This window comes from Aptenodytes patagonicus, chromosome 12, assembly GCF_965638725.1.
Source record: "Aptenodytes patagonicus chromosome 12, bAptPat1.pri.cur, whole genome shotgun sequence".
NCBI classification, from domain to species: Eukaryota; Metazoa; Chordata; class Aves; order Sphenisciformes; family Spheniscidae; genus Aptenodytes; species Aptenodytes patagonicus.
This window is the reverse complement of record NC_134960.1, coordinates 6,547,502-6,560,357: the sequence shown is the minus strand read 5'-3', so window position 1 is coordinate 6,560,357 and position 12,856 is coordinate 6,547,502. Positions and strand designations below refer to the sequence as shown.

Genomic DNA, 12,856 nt, shown 5'->3' with positions numbered 1-12,856 from the left:
TAATAAAGTCCTGCCGTTTTCAAAGCTAATAAACGCGAATGTAAGAAGTGTTAGAAATAAATTGTAATAAGAGGTGGCAGATAAGTAGAAAAAGGAAAAAGCAACAGAGAACCAGAGGCAGAGCACTAGCAGATGGATGGGAGGAGACGGGGAGGCACAGGACTGAGGTGGAAGAAGATAACCCATCCACCTGATACCATTCGCACAAGCAAGGAAGTGCCCCTGGGAACAGGAACTTTACAGAAAACTGGGACCCAGAAGCTCAGAGTTACCCCAGACAAGACAATAGGTGCAAGTTTGGTCTGGACATAAGCTAGGGAAATCCTGATGGTTTCCATGGGTTGTACACAACTTTTGTGGCTCCCTTAGGCATTGCACCAGTTTGTTGGGCACCGTTTGGTTCCCGCTGTGCCCCTTTCCACCAGTTCTTTCACAGACCAGAGGTAGATTTGCTTGAGAGTGGCCCTCAAATATCCCCAGAATTGTGTCCTCCCTGAGGGTCTCACACTTGAAGCATTTTTATCTGAGCATGGCTGCAACGCATGCAACAGGAGTTACTCCCTCAGTAGGGAAATGCAGATTACCCTTCGGATGCAAACACAGCATCTCCCAACCAGCTAAAGACTGCCAGCAGTAACAACAGGCTACCACCACTTTAGTGGCCTGAGTGCATCAGCAATGCCCAAAACTTTTTGCAAAGCACAAAATCCTCATTTCACACAGCTCGCTGGGAGCCAGGGCACAGAGAGGGGCTGTGAGTGTTATTAGCAATGAGGCCAAAAGAGAGAACGCTGTGCTGAAACAGAAAGTCTTTCCGCTTTAGCTCACGCGTTTCAGATCAGCCGGAGCCGATAGTGACTGAGAATAGCTGCTCTCCCCCAGCTGCTTAGTGGTTCCGTGCTAATTCCTCTATGACCGGTGTCTGTACAGCAACACGCAACCCCCGCCGTGAGTCGGTACTGCCTTGCATGTGGCCAGCCGGGGGGCTGTCTGCTTCAGGGCTTGTTGTTAGTTTGTTTGTTTGGAAGCAGTTGTTTTGCCAAGGAAGCTTTTGTTTGTTTTGAAGAACAAAAAACATTTTCAATTCTCAGTGGTCAAGTTTCCAAACGTCTTAAGTTTTGACAGACTGATTGGGTGCAATTAATGGCAACTGAAATTCCACTAAAATGTAGAATATCACAGGGAGAAAGGAAAGAGGTTTATTATTTAGGAGAGAGAAGGGCAGGACAACTTCCTGACTGGCTCCATGAAGGAATGAAGGCAGGAAGTCTCTTCTCCCATGCCAACTTGTGACTGCTCCAGGGCACGGCGAGGCCCCATGGCCAGCATTCCCCAGAAGCCCCGCACCCCGCTCACCCCTTGGCTTCAGGGGACACGAACACCTCCAGCCCTGCACGAGAAGCCAGGCATCCGGGGCCAAATGCAACCCTGGGGTAACTGAGCTGGCTTCAGCACAGTGCTCCCCCTCGGCAGCTGCCTGCCTGCCCCACCGCGTCCTCTTCTTAAAAAACAGGCAAAAATCGTGGTAGAGCCACTGCATTCCTGACATGCCACATAAACAGCACAAGGCTACCTCGCACCCCTGGCCCATCCTAATCCTGACTTGCTGAAGTCAATAAACAGGGAATTAGCAGCACTTAACTCGGTGACCTCTCCGGACCTGCCACTCTCCCTCTCGCAACCATAAGCTCCTGGCGCTGAAGAGGCTGGATCGCAGGAGACAAATATTTCAGTCATTTCAGTGGGTCTTTGTCTGTGGTGGATGGCCCAGGTGGGAAACTGAGCTTGGCAACCTCTTAAATTGCCATCAAGAGCTCTGTAAGTCAGTAATGTGCAGGAGGGACTCGCTTCTGAGAAAGAGCCCTGCCGGGGTAAAACCCTTCCTAGAAATAGCTCCTTCCCTGCCATGCGTGAGATGCGAGGGAGAGCACATGCCTGCAGGGAGGGTCACAGCACAGCTGCACTGCAGCCGCGGTGGCTGCAATCGGCCAACAAGGATTTACTGTGCGCTCACTGTATCCCTGTTAACCACTCGGTCATACATTGGAGCTGCAGGGCAGAGTGACTTTGCACATTTAGCTCCCCCTCCGAAAACAACAACAGTGCTGGAGAATCCCTGCTCAAGGGAGTAGTGCGTGCCAGGGGTGGTCCATGCCTGTGCTCACCCCAAGAACTTTTCAGCAGATGGAGACGCAAGGTAAGTCTGTGTGTGCTGAGAATTTATGTCCATTTCTCAGTTAGAACTTGAATTTGTTGGTAATCAGGTGAAAATATTTCCATATAAATTGGAAATGACTTAAGAGCCATTTCCTGACACCAGCTTCTAACTAAGCTCACAAGCCCACCAGAGGCCCTGCAGAAGCTACAGTCACGGCAGCTCCGGTCCTTGCACAGCCCCTTGGCCTGGCCAGCGATGTTCCCTCCTGGCTGCCTTGCCAGGGCTGGTTTCAAATCCCTGAACTGCGTACGGTGTCTGCGTTTCCTTCCACTACCTGGGGCATTGCCTGACTTAACTATGCCTGGCGGAGATGTGTCCTGTGCAGCCAGAGACGTTCTGCCCAAGGAGCGGCCAGAAGATCTCCGGCACATTCGTCCCAGGCTGGGATCCCTCCCTTTGCAGGCAGGACACCACTTGCTGCGCCTGGGGGACTGCAACACCCCCAACTAAAGCACCGCTGATGCGTTTGCTGCCCCGTGGCTGCTTGTGCATCCCGGCTCCTGGAGACCATCCCCAGCTTTCCATTCTGACATTTATATTTTCCTGTCTCGTATAGCTGTTATTCAGAAAAATTTCTGATGCACATTTATTTTCCAAAGAAAATGATAACAAGCCTCTCTTGGTAAGCTGCAACCCCCTGTGCTTTTCTAAGGACAGCGAAGCGGGCTGAACGAGAGGACTATAACCGGGCACAGCGGAGGGAAAGGCTCCTTCTGCTGTTTCTCCCAGGGGAAGGTCCTGCTGAACACCCACTGTTCACATCTGCAGCTCCCCACTGCCTTCTGGTGGCAAAAATGCATTAAAATCTCCCTCCCAGCCCGGGCTTCTCCTCCCGAGCCGGCGCTAAACGCTTGTGCTGGGTGTGTGGTTTGGGGCCCGGTGTCGCACCCTTCCCTGCGTCGCCTGGCCCTCCCCTCCCTGCAGAGTTGCTCTGAAATTCCTCCTCTTTTCTGCAGAAAAAGGCTCCATTCTGTGCCAGAAAGGAAGGTGGGAAATAAGCAAACCCTGCGTTTGTAAGGGTTCGACTCTGCCTCCAGGGATGAGACGTGTCTCCAGCATTGCTCTGCCTCGTGGGGGCTCTCAGCTGCTTTCTTTGCCAATGGCCCCGAAAAGTGCAGGCACCTCTTGCTCCGGCTGCCCAGCGTTAGCTGGTTGGGAATGGTGAATGGATTTCCATCCCTGGTTGCCAGGAGCAAACCAACCAGGAGTGAAGGGTTTAGAGGATTTGCTGCTGCTTGTATTTGTGATAGTCATCTCCTAGGAAAGGATTAGCTGCTGGGTTTGGAGGTGGTCCCGCACCTGCCTGGCCTGGCCTCTGAAGTCCAGCAGGAACAACGTGTGTGCTAAGGACGTTGTGACCGGCTGCCAAGCCGCGCTGTAGCCAGGGACGGCAGCAAAGTCGGCATGGATGCGGCAGCAGGACGGAGAGGAGGATCGCGGCTAGCCCCTGCTTCCAGCCTATTGCATGGAGCTGTGTGCAGTGAAGGCGACCTCAGCGGGTCTAAACTGGTGGTCTGCCAGAGTTTTCTGTGGGAATACGCTGCATTTTCTTGCGTTGCTGTGGCTGACAAAACCAAGAGAACGTTACAGTGCTGTATGCATTCCCTCCCTCATTTGAATGGTTACAGAGGAAAATTTCCTTTGGTTTGCTAGTTCTTGTCAGTCTGAACTCTTGCCTGAAAGCATCTGGTAATGGGCAAAAGGTGTGCCCTATGGAGAGGTACTGGAGGTTTCTTTCATGAGAATATCTATATTTATGTTGTACCTGAGCCGACTGCTCCCAGGAGCTCCCTGAAGTGTAGGGTGAACCTGAGACACAGCCTGTTGTTTCCATATTGTCTTTGTAGACATCTGAAAACCTTTTGGATGGGAAGTCGAGGCTGTCCATGTCACCGGCAAGTGCCCGTGAGAGCTCTGCCGCCCTCCCCGACGTCAGCTTGAGGGCTCTGCTTTGGAGCTGCTTGCGCATGACAAAGTGGAGACAGGGACCTGATGACTGTGTTTCTCCTTGTATTAACACCAAACATTTCTGTCCATCCTGACTCAGACCAAGGCAACAGTAGAGCCTGTCCTCCAGGCTTACCTACCAAGTTCAGATTTTGCTGCTGTTTGATTAGGGGGGAATGAAAGGAAAAGATGCTTAGTGTTATTTCAGAATTCAGTGAACCTTTTTTAAAGCAGATCTAGGCAAGGACATGTGAACCAAAGAAGATGTAAGCGAGAATCTGGAATCCACTGGGTTTTCTTCCGGTTCGCAGTAAGGAGAGTGATTAGCGTGGCCATAAGGGCATGGTGTTCTTGCTATTCTTTGCCACCTTAAGCTTAGCCTAACCCTTGTTTTCAGTGAAGCGGGCCGAAAAGCCGGAAATTGTTAAAAAATCCTAAATGTAACACGGCTGTTCTAATAATGTTTCCAGGGAAAATGGTGAGTCACGGATTGAAAAGCAGCACTGTGGCTGTGTGCAAGTGCAAAAAGTGGTGCAGTATTCTCTGCAGAGTTAGAAGATGCAGAAGCTTTCTAATGTAGAGATCCAAGAGACTGTGGAGCTGGGGATTTATTTCAGAACTGACTGGCTATTACAAAATCAAACAGAAGTTGGGGGATGAGAGGCCTCCTTTGATATATGGGCTGATAGGAAAATGAAGGTAGTCTAGAGGCAGTCACAGAAAATGTCTGCTTGACATGAGAGCGAAAGGAATGGTTAAGGTTACACAAGTGAAACATGACAACCTTTGCTCTCATTTTCAAGTCAAATAGCTTAGAGTTAGATCTTATCACTCAAGGCTTGAATTAATCATGGGGTAAGTATTATAACTGAAAGAAATAGATCAAATTATAAAGGCAAACTGCTACTAAGCTCAATGGAAACTCGAAAGAATGAGGAGGAATGAAGAGATGGATCTGATTAATAAAAATATCAGCTGTGCCTCAAGGAATGTTGCTATTCTCAAACACAAATTCCAGAGTCAAAAATATGGTGCTTTAGTTTTCATCAAGAAACTAGGCTAGGTAAGAGCTGGAATTCTTTAACCCCGCCGAGATGAATAGGCTTGCAGCTGAGCTGCCCCCTCGTTTGCCGTCTTAGAAACTGTGGATTATAACTATCCAGTGCGTATCAGAAAAGCTCACTATTTTGGTTTTACAGTTCCAGTTCATTCCTTTCATTTATTCTAAACGTTTCCCCCATTAGACTCTCCTTTTTGCAAGTGTCTATATGTGGAACTGGAATCAATCGCTGCCTTACTTTATAAAAGCACATCATTAGCTTCCTTTGTTATTTGGGGATGTTTTAATCTAAGACTTTGTCCTGTGGACAGGTACGTTTTTAATCTGTCCATCAACTCAGTGACAAGGGTCTTTCCTTTTGTTCCCGCTGGACAACCCCTATCCAAGATACAAGTGGACTGAGCTGCAAGCTTTCTGTAATCCTAGATAGGTTTTTGTTCGAGGTTGTTTTCTGATACCATTTTACAAGGCAGCAAAAAGAATCAGAGATCCTCCTCCCTTTATGAATATAAAGATGTAGATCTGAGGCAAACTCAGAAAAATCTCCAACTTAAATTTAACATGATTACTAAACCAGGGTCTGCTTTACAGCTCTTCATAGAGCCCGTCGGGCACATCACCCCCTCCCCTGGACCCAACCACAGCCACTCGCCCCAAGCCCAGCAGCTGGAAACACATCCAGGAGCGCAAAGGAGGCAGCAAAGGTTTGTTCCTTCACACACATCAGAAATCCCGGCAGTGAGTTGGCTACAAGGCTCAGTGCCCAGAAGCAGCAGAACAGAGGGAAAAGAGGGAAGAGGAAGGACAGAGGGAGGTAGAGAAGAGGTGTGGGACAGGGAGCCAGAAAATAGGGTACTAGGAACAAAAGAGGGACAGGGAACCACACAAGGTTGTTGAGAGAGAGAGAAATGGAGCGCAGCGAGGAGGAGGATGGGGAGATGGAGTGGAGAACCACAGGAACAGGGAGATGGAGCGATAAGGGGGGGGGGGGGGCACAGAGCAGGGGAGAGAGATGGAAGGGACCCAGCAGGACAACAGGAACGGCAGAGAGGGACAGAGAGAATGAGAGACACACAGACAGGAGACAGAGAGAAGGAGCAGGGTGGGATTTTACAACGATAGGGAACTGGATAGAGGGAGACAGAGAGAAAACTACAAAAGGGGAACAAAGCTGAATTAAAAAAAAATAGAAAGGACAGGAAGCTGGATAGAGGCAGTCATAGAAAGAGACATTAAAAAGCAACAAACACAGGAAAGAATTAAAAAATAGAGAACGTAAGACGATGCCCCACCCCACCGAAACTTTTCTCAAATATTTTCCTATTTCTGCAGGCCCCACGTACTTCGGTTCATTTTATTTCTGGGCTGTATGCATAGGACTGATGATTTCCAGAAATAGAAGCAGAAGCAGATTCAGTCCAGTCTAAACATTCTTTGAACTAAACCAAACGGCCTGTAATAGACAGCTGTACTTTTAGACACCACCTCAGAAACAGAGAAGTTACACTGTCATAAAAAAGGGGGGAAACAAGGCATTCAGGCTGAGAGGGTTGAAGAGCATGCTGCTGATGGTGGGAGGTTGGAAAGAAACAGTTAAGAGGATTAGACTGTGCTTAGTGTTGCAAAGCGTGCTATTATTTTTAGTTCTGAGGTCAGTATTCATTTCTGACATTCATTTCTTGTGTGCTGTGTGAGTTCTCTCCTCAGCATTCCTGTGCACCATCTTACCTTTGTGTCATGTCAGCTTTGCTTTTGCTTTGTAGCTCCCTGAGAAATCCAGTTCTAACTGCACTTTCCCCCACCCCCATTGCTCTCTAACAAACCCAGCTCTAACTGTGCCTTTTTTTTCCCTTTTGTTTTGTTTTCTTTTTTTTTTTTGGGGGGGGGGGGGGGGGTGCGTGCAGGGAAAAGGCCGTACTTCTGCCACTGGAGAACATGCCTCGGGAGGCAGGAGAGATGACGATCCTCCCTGACAGAGGACAGAGCTGAGGAGCGGTCCGCCTGGGCTGGGTAGATGGCAGCGCCTTTTCTCAACTCCCACATCAGAGCAGAGATGCGGGTGAGCACTGAGGAGAGACAAGCAGGCAGGAGCAGCAGCAGAGTGAGAGAGGAAATTCCCAGGTGTATGCTACTTACGTCTAGTTTTTAGTGCAGGTGATGAATTTTCAGCACATCCTTGCAGCTGCCCCTTTGGGATTCATGGAGAAGGGGGAGGCTGGCCACCCAGTGAAGCCCAGCTCTGCTCCCCTAAATTGTTGTACTGTTCAGTTGCTGCCCTGATCTGGCTGGTACCCCTGCAAAGAGTTTGGGATTTCTGCTGCCTCTCCTTGCCAGCCACAGACCCTGACTGCATTCATCAGAGCAGTAGCTGAGTTACATCCCGCTGCCTTCCCTGCAGAACTGGTGACCCTTTTTCAGCCCTCGCCCTCTTTTCTCAGCTTGTTGGCCATTCATTTATCAGTTCCAGCACTGATCCTGACTCCAGCTCACCCTGTCTCCCCCTTTGAGCACCCAACAGTAGCTAAACGTCTCCTCAAGTATGCGTGGAAGAGACACACAAGTAACCCAGCACAGGCCCTCTGGAAGCATCTTATTTCCATTTTTTTCCTCTCCTGACATGACTAGATGACTTAGGAAAAAGCTTCTCTTCCTAGGGCCCCACTGCATTTCTTCTCTTCTTTCTTAAAACTAGATAATGCCTTTGGTAAAAGAAGCTGGAAAAATGTTTGATATGAAGCTCATCATTCTTTAGGAATTGCTGACTATGGAAACACCTGGACTGTCTTTGATAGGTGAGAGAGATAAGGGGACCTTTGCACAGCATATTTCTCTTCTATGGGGCTCGCTGAGGACGTGAGTAATTGGAAAGAAAGTAGCTGAATTGTTGAGGCTAATAATATTTATTTAAAAAATTGCATGCAAACCAGTGACAATCAGCATGGTATAAAGTTGCCTGCATCACCTGTTAATCAGAATCATCTGCCAATAAAAAGGGGAAGAAGTAACTTCAGCACCCCAGAGGTTTGAATTCCTACATAAAGGGGTGCGGATGTTACAGTGTGTAAGCCTGTAAGTTTTTTGTATTGAATGAGAGAAAAGAGCCGTCCTGATACATAGAGACTCTCTGTGATTGCAGGCAGGTCGGATTCAGCCAGGTGCAGATGGGGTGTTTCTCTGTCTAACAGGGTCTGTCGCACTCCCCGGGGTTAATAGCTTCTCCCGCTGGAGAGGCCAGCGGGGTCCTGGCAACTTACTCTTGACTGGGGGAAGCAGCACCAAGAAGATGGGCAGCTGTGCTCTGCAGCGGGTGAAATGGGACTGGGTTTCAGGTACACCTCCCCTCCATGATTTTTGCCCAGATGTTGGGGTAGCATGAGGAAACATTGCCTCCCTTCCTCCCAGATTACTCCCCGGCTTTCAAGACTAAGGTCAGGTCTTCATCCTGGAAAGGAAATGGATGGGCTTCTCTGTCCGTAAACTGCCAACAACATGCAGAGGTAGCTCAGGATTTGACAGGTCTCATTTGCAATGAAAAGCAGCTGAGATCCCTTTCTCCTCCCACTACACGATAAACTCTGTCTGAACAGACACGGCTTTCCCCTGCTGTGGTCCCCAAGGACCTTGCGGTGGAGTGGGGAGAAGAATTTTTATCATTATGTGACAAAGTGGGAGCTGAAGTCCCAAGAGATTTAAGCCCCTTGGTGATTTTTGAAGGCCCTCTGGAGAGCTGTGTGTAGCTCTGGGTTTAGACATCTCTGACAGTTTGACAATTTGACTTCCTTGAGACTATGCAGAAAGTTTGGGAAAGAAGAGACAATTAAAGGCAGCCTTCTCAGTTGTAGCATAGCACGCTGCCCTAAAGTCACTCTCTCTTCCTATTTTTTGCAAGGCAGCACAGGGCTGGCGCTCTGTATCTCTTGAGTTCTGTCCTGGTTTCGGCTGGGATAGAGTTAATTTTCTTCCTAGTAGCTGGTACAGTGCTGTGGTTTGGATTTAGCATGAGAATAATGTAATAACACCCTGATGTTTTAGTTGTTGCTAAGCAGTGTTTTTACTAAGTCAAGGACTTTTCAGCTTCCCATACCCTGCCAGTGAGGAGGTGCTCAAGAAGCTGGGAGGGGGCACAGCCGGGACAGCTGACCCAAACTGGCCAAAGGGATATTCCATACCATGGGACGTCATGCCCAGTATAGAAACTGGGGGGAGTTGGCCGGGGGGCAGCGATCACTGCTCGGGGACTGGCTGGGTGTCGGTCGGCAGGTGGTGAGCAATTGCATCGTTTTTTTTCCTTTCCCTGGGTTTTTTGGTTTTCTCTCTCTCTCTCTTCTTGTTTTACTTTCCATTACAATTTATTATTATTATTATTATTACTATTATATCTCAAATATTAAACTGTTCTTATCTCGACCCACAAGTTTTCTTACTTTTGCTCTTCTGATTCTCTCCCCCATCCCACTGGGGAGGGGGAGCGAGCGGCTGGGTGCTCAGTTGCTGACTGGGGTTAAACCACGACAAGTTCCCTGTGCTTGAATGTTGTAGCACAGTTATTTTGCTTCCTGGCACGGGTTTGAGCATTTCTGATTGACTTCTTTACTTCCTGATCTAGGGCTGAACAAGCAGGAGTAAACCAAGAGTTACAGACAGACGCGCACACCTCAATATGCCTGTTACCGACTGTTGTTTCCCAGTTTCGTTTCTCACCACTGAAGTGGCTGCATGTCTGTGCTCAGATAAATGGCTCCTATGGATGTGGTGCTCCTTAAGTGTGTAAGATCTGTTGAGGTGAAAGACCAAGGAAAATGGATTTGCGCCCCATTATGATTAACATATTTTGCATGTGGTGCAGTTTTAGGGAGAGAGGGGAGGCAGTGCTAAAGAGGTAGAATGCAGCGCAAGTAAATCAAAGTAATTCCTCCCAGAGGTGGAAAGCAAGGAGGAGGTTGTGCAGAGAGCAGACGTGAAGATGTGAAATTAATGATAAAAATTTGACATTGTGGAAAGCTAAAAAGAAAAGATTCTAAATTAGATCCAGCTCTCTGCTCACTATGATGTTTCGAAATCAGGATAACCTGGGGCTCACTAAAAAGGCTCATTTATGAGAATGGGATTCTCTGGTCTGTGTTGCAGGAAGGGAACCTCAAAGTGAAATAAGAAGCTGAAAAGAGGGAAGCATCTTTTCGTAAAGACCTCATGAAAATTCCACGTGACAAGAAAAAATGTGGGGTTTTTTTTTGTGTGCAAGCTTTGTACATCAAAGTCCTATTTCTCCACATCCTTTGAAACACACGTATGACCTCCTCTCGTGAGGTAAGATCTAAATTTAAGCTTTCTGGAAAAAAGGTTGTTCCTCTTGAAAACGAGCATATCAAATCCTGAGCTTTGCTCAAAAGGAGGGAGTTAGTGGTTTTGTATGGAAAGCTTGATTTGTGAAGGATTACCAGTAAGCAACCCCTGCTCAGGTGCTCTCACATGCAACCGTGCTTTCTTGCTGTTCTGTGTAGTGATGGAGTTCAGGTTTACCAGGGGCTGTAAGCCTCTCTTTGTTAATAACTAACATCCCTCTAAGAGCCAGCGACCAAAACACAAGGTAAGCCTGGAGCAGCTCCCTGAGCTGCAGAAGAGGAAGGCGCATGGCTAAAGCTCAGGCACAAGAACTAATCCTCAAGGCCCTGAGCACCTCTTTCTTTAAGAGCAGCTCAGAGGTCGAGAAAGCAGGGAAAGATGTGTGGGATCGCTGTGCCCAAGACAGGCTCTCCTTCAGGCCGATGTCGTGAGCCCGCACAGCCGTAATCGTGCGCAGCTGCGACCTGCCTTCCTCGAACCGTTACGTCCCTGTGGCTTGGGAACCTGGGTCACCTCCAGGCGAGAGGGCAGGGTGTTACTTTGAGACCCAACGCAGTTACTTGCTGGGTTGGGCCAGCGGGGAATGCAATCGAGCAGTCAGAAGCATCCAAAAACCCCTCAGGAGTCAGAGTCCCCACTCTTGTCACCCTCTTGTAATGAAGAGGCGAGAGATTATTTCAAGCGGGAGTGCTCTTGCTGTGGCAAGTAATGCCATACCTGGAGGGCAGCGCATACCTTGGTTTTGTTTTCTCCCCACAGTTTATTTTCTACTGTTTTGAATAAAACATTCCTGTTACTGAAGAGAAATGTAACAAGCCAGGTAGTGGCCATGTGGGTTCTCCTGTTACCGTGACCTGGGGGTATCTCCCAGCTGCTCAGAGAACAAGCCCAAGCTCTCCTTGTTTCTGGGGGACAGAGCAGACCGGAGTCCTCCCTTTCTGGGCATGCACTCCATTGGGTTTCTGCTCTCATTTCCTTTTGTGGAATTACCGCGCATCCCCCAGGTTTGTGTAGCTGCAGTCAGAGAAGAGGAGGGTAACAGAGAGACAAGTATCCTTGTGATGGGCAGAGCCCAGGAGCTTCTGACCTGCTGCCTCCTATGTGGCCCATACAGGGGGGACAATGTCGTGCCCAGCCCACCACCCTCCCTTAGCTGGATCAGGGGGAAGTCAGGAGAGCATCCTGCTGGGATTTCCCTAGAACAGCAACTCCAGAGGCTTCTGTTCCCTACTTCGGTTAGTAGCAGCGTGCTATATGCAGTAAGGCTCCAGGAATTACTTTTCTTCTTGTTTTTAACACAACAGCCTTGGGTTCCGTCCACACCAAGAAAGCAATTAGGGCTGCTTCATTCTTCTGATAAATCGCAGGGTTGTCACCGCAATTTCTGCACTATTTTTGTGGGCTGGAATCAAAACTCAGTAAAGCCCGTGGGCAGAAACCCACCGACACCTTTGGGCCTTGGATCAGGTCCAGTAACCTCGGTAGCTTCTTACTGTCATACTAGCTAACGTTTAACTGAATCCATAGCACCCACTCCCCAGCCACTCTGTACTTTGCTCCATAAAGACAATCTCTGTTTGAATGGCCTTTGCAAACGAGCACTTGAGATGGATGCATTTCCAGAGTGCTGAACACAGAAAGCAGTGAAAACTTTAATGTTCTTGGAAAGACCGGAATACCACACAGAAAAAATGGATTTTCATGTAAAAAGTGATTTCATATTATATCTTCTCCAGAGTTCCTAGTGAAACTTTCCCATTACTGAAGGGAAAAAAATACAAATCAGGCAAGGTTATACATCAGCAGTGAAACATGCCCTTCATAGTGTGGTTGTGACCTGTCCTTGCGAACTTGACTATGGTCCTAGCATTTCCTTTTTGCAACAACAGAGAAAATTATATTGTTTAAAGAGCACTGCAACAAAGAAGAAAACATTAAAAGGACAAGATGGCCACAGATATAAAATGAATTAAAAGCATCTGTAAAAGTTTCTTAAAGTAATCAAAATAACTTTTCTTTTGGGGGAGTAATTTTAACTTTTTTAAATTGCCATCATCTGTACAAAGATTAACCTTTCCACAGAAATCATTTAAAAAGGCTGTTTTTACAAGGAGAAATGGGTCACTACACAAAACATCAGTCTCCTGCAAACTGCTGAGCCTCTCCTCAGAGACGAGCATGCAAAGCTTTTGGGCCAGCCCTGCAGCGGAGAACAGCGATTTGCAACCCCAGGGCTGCTCAGCACCTCGTGAAAGGCGCTCTGCTCCACGCAAGTCCAGGGCCCCCAG

The 12,856-nt window shown here is 48.2% G+C and overlaps 1 protein-coding gene across 1 annotated transcript in view; it reads right to left on the bottom strand.

The window, feature by feature from the left end:
- CANX (calnexin) overlaps positions 1 to 12,856 on the bottom strand; it is a 59,024-nt gene that overhangs the window by 21,285 nt on the left and 24,883 nt on the right. The window lies entirely within an intron of this gene.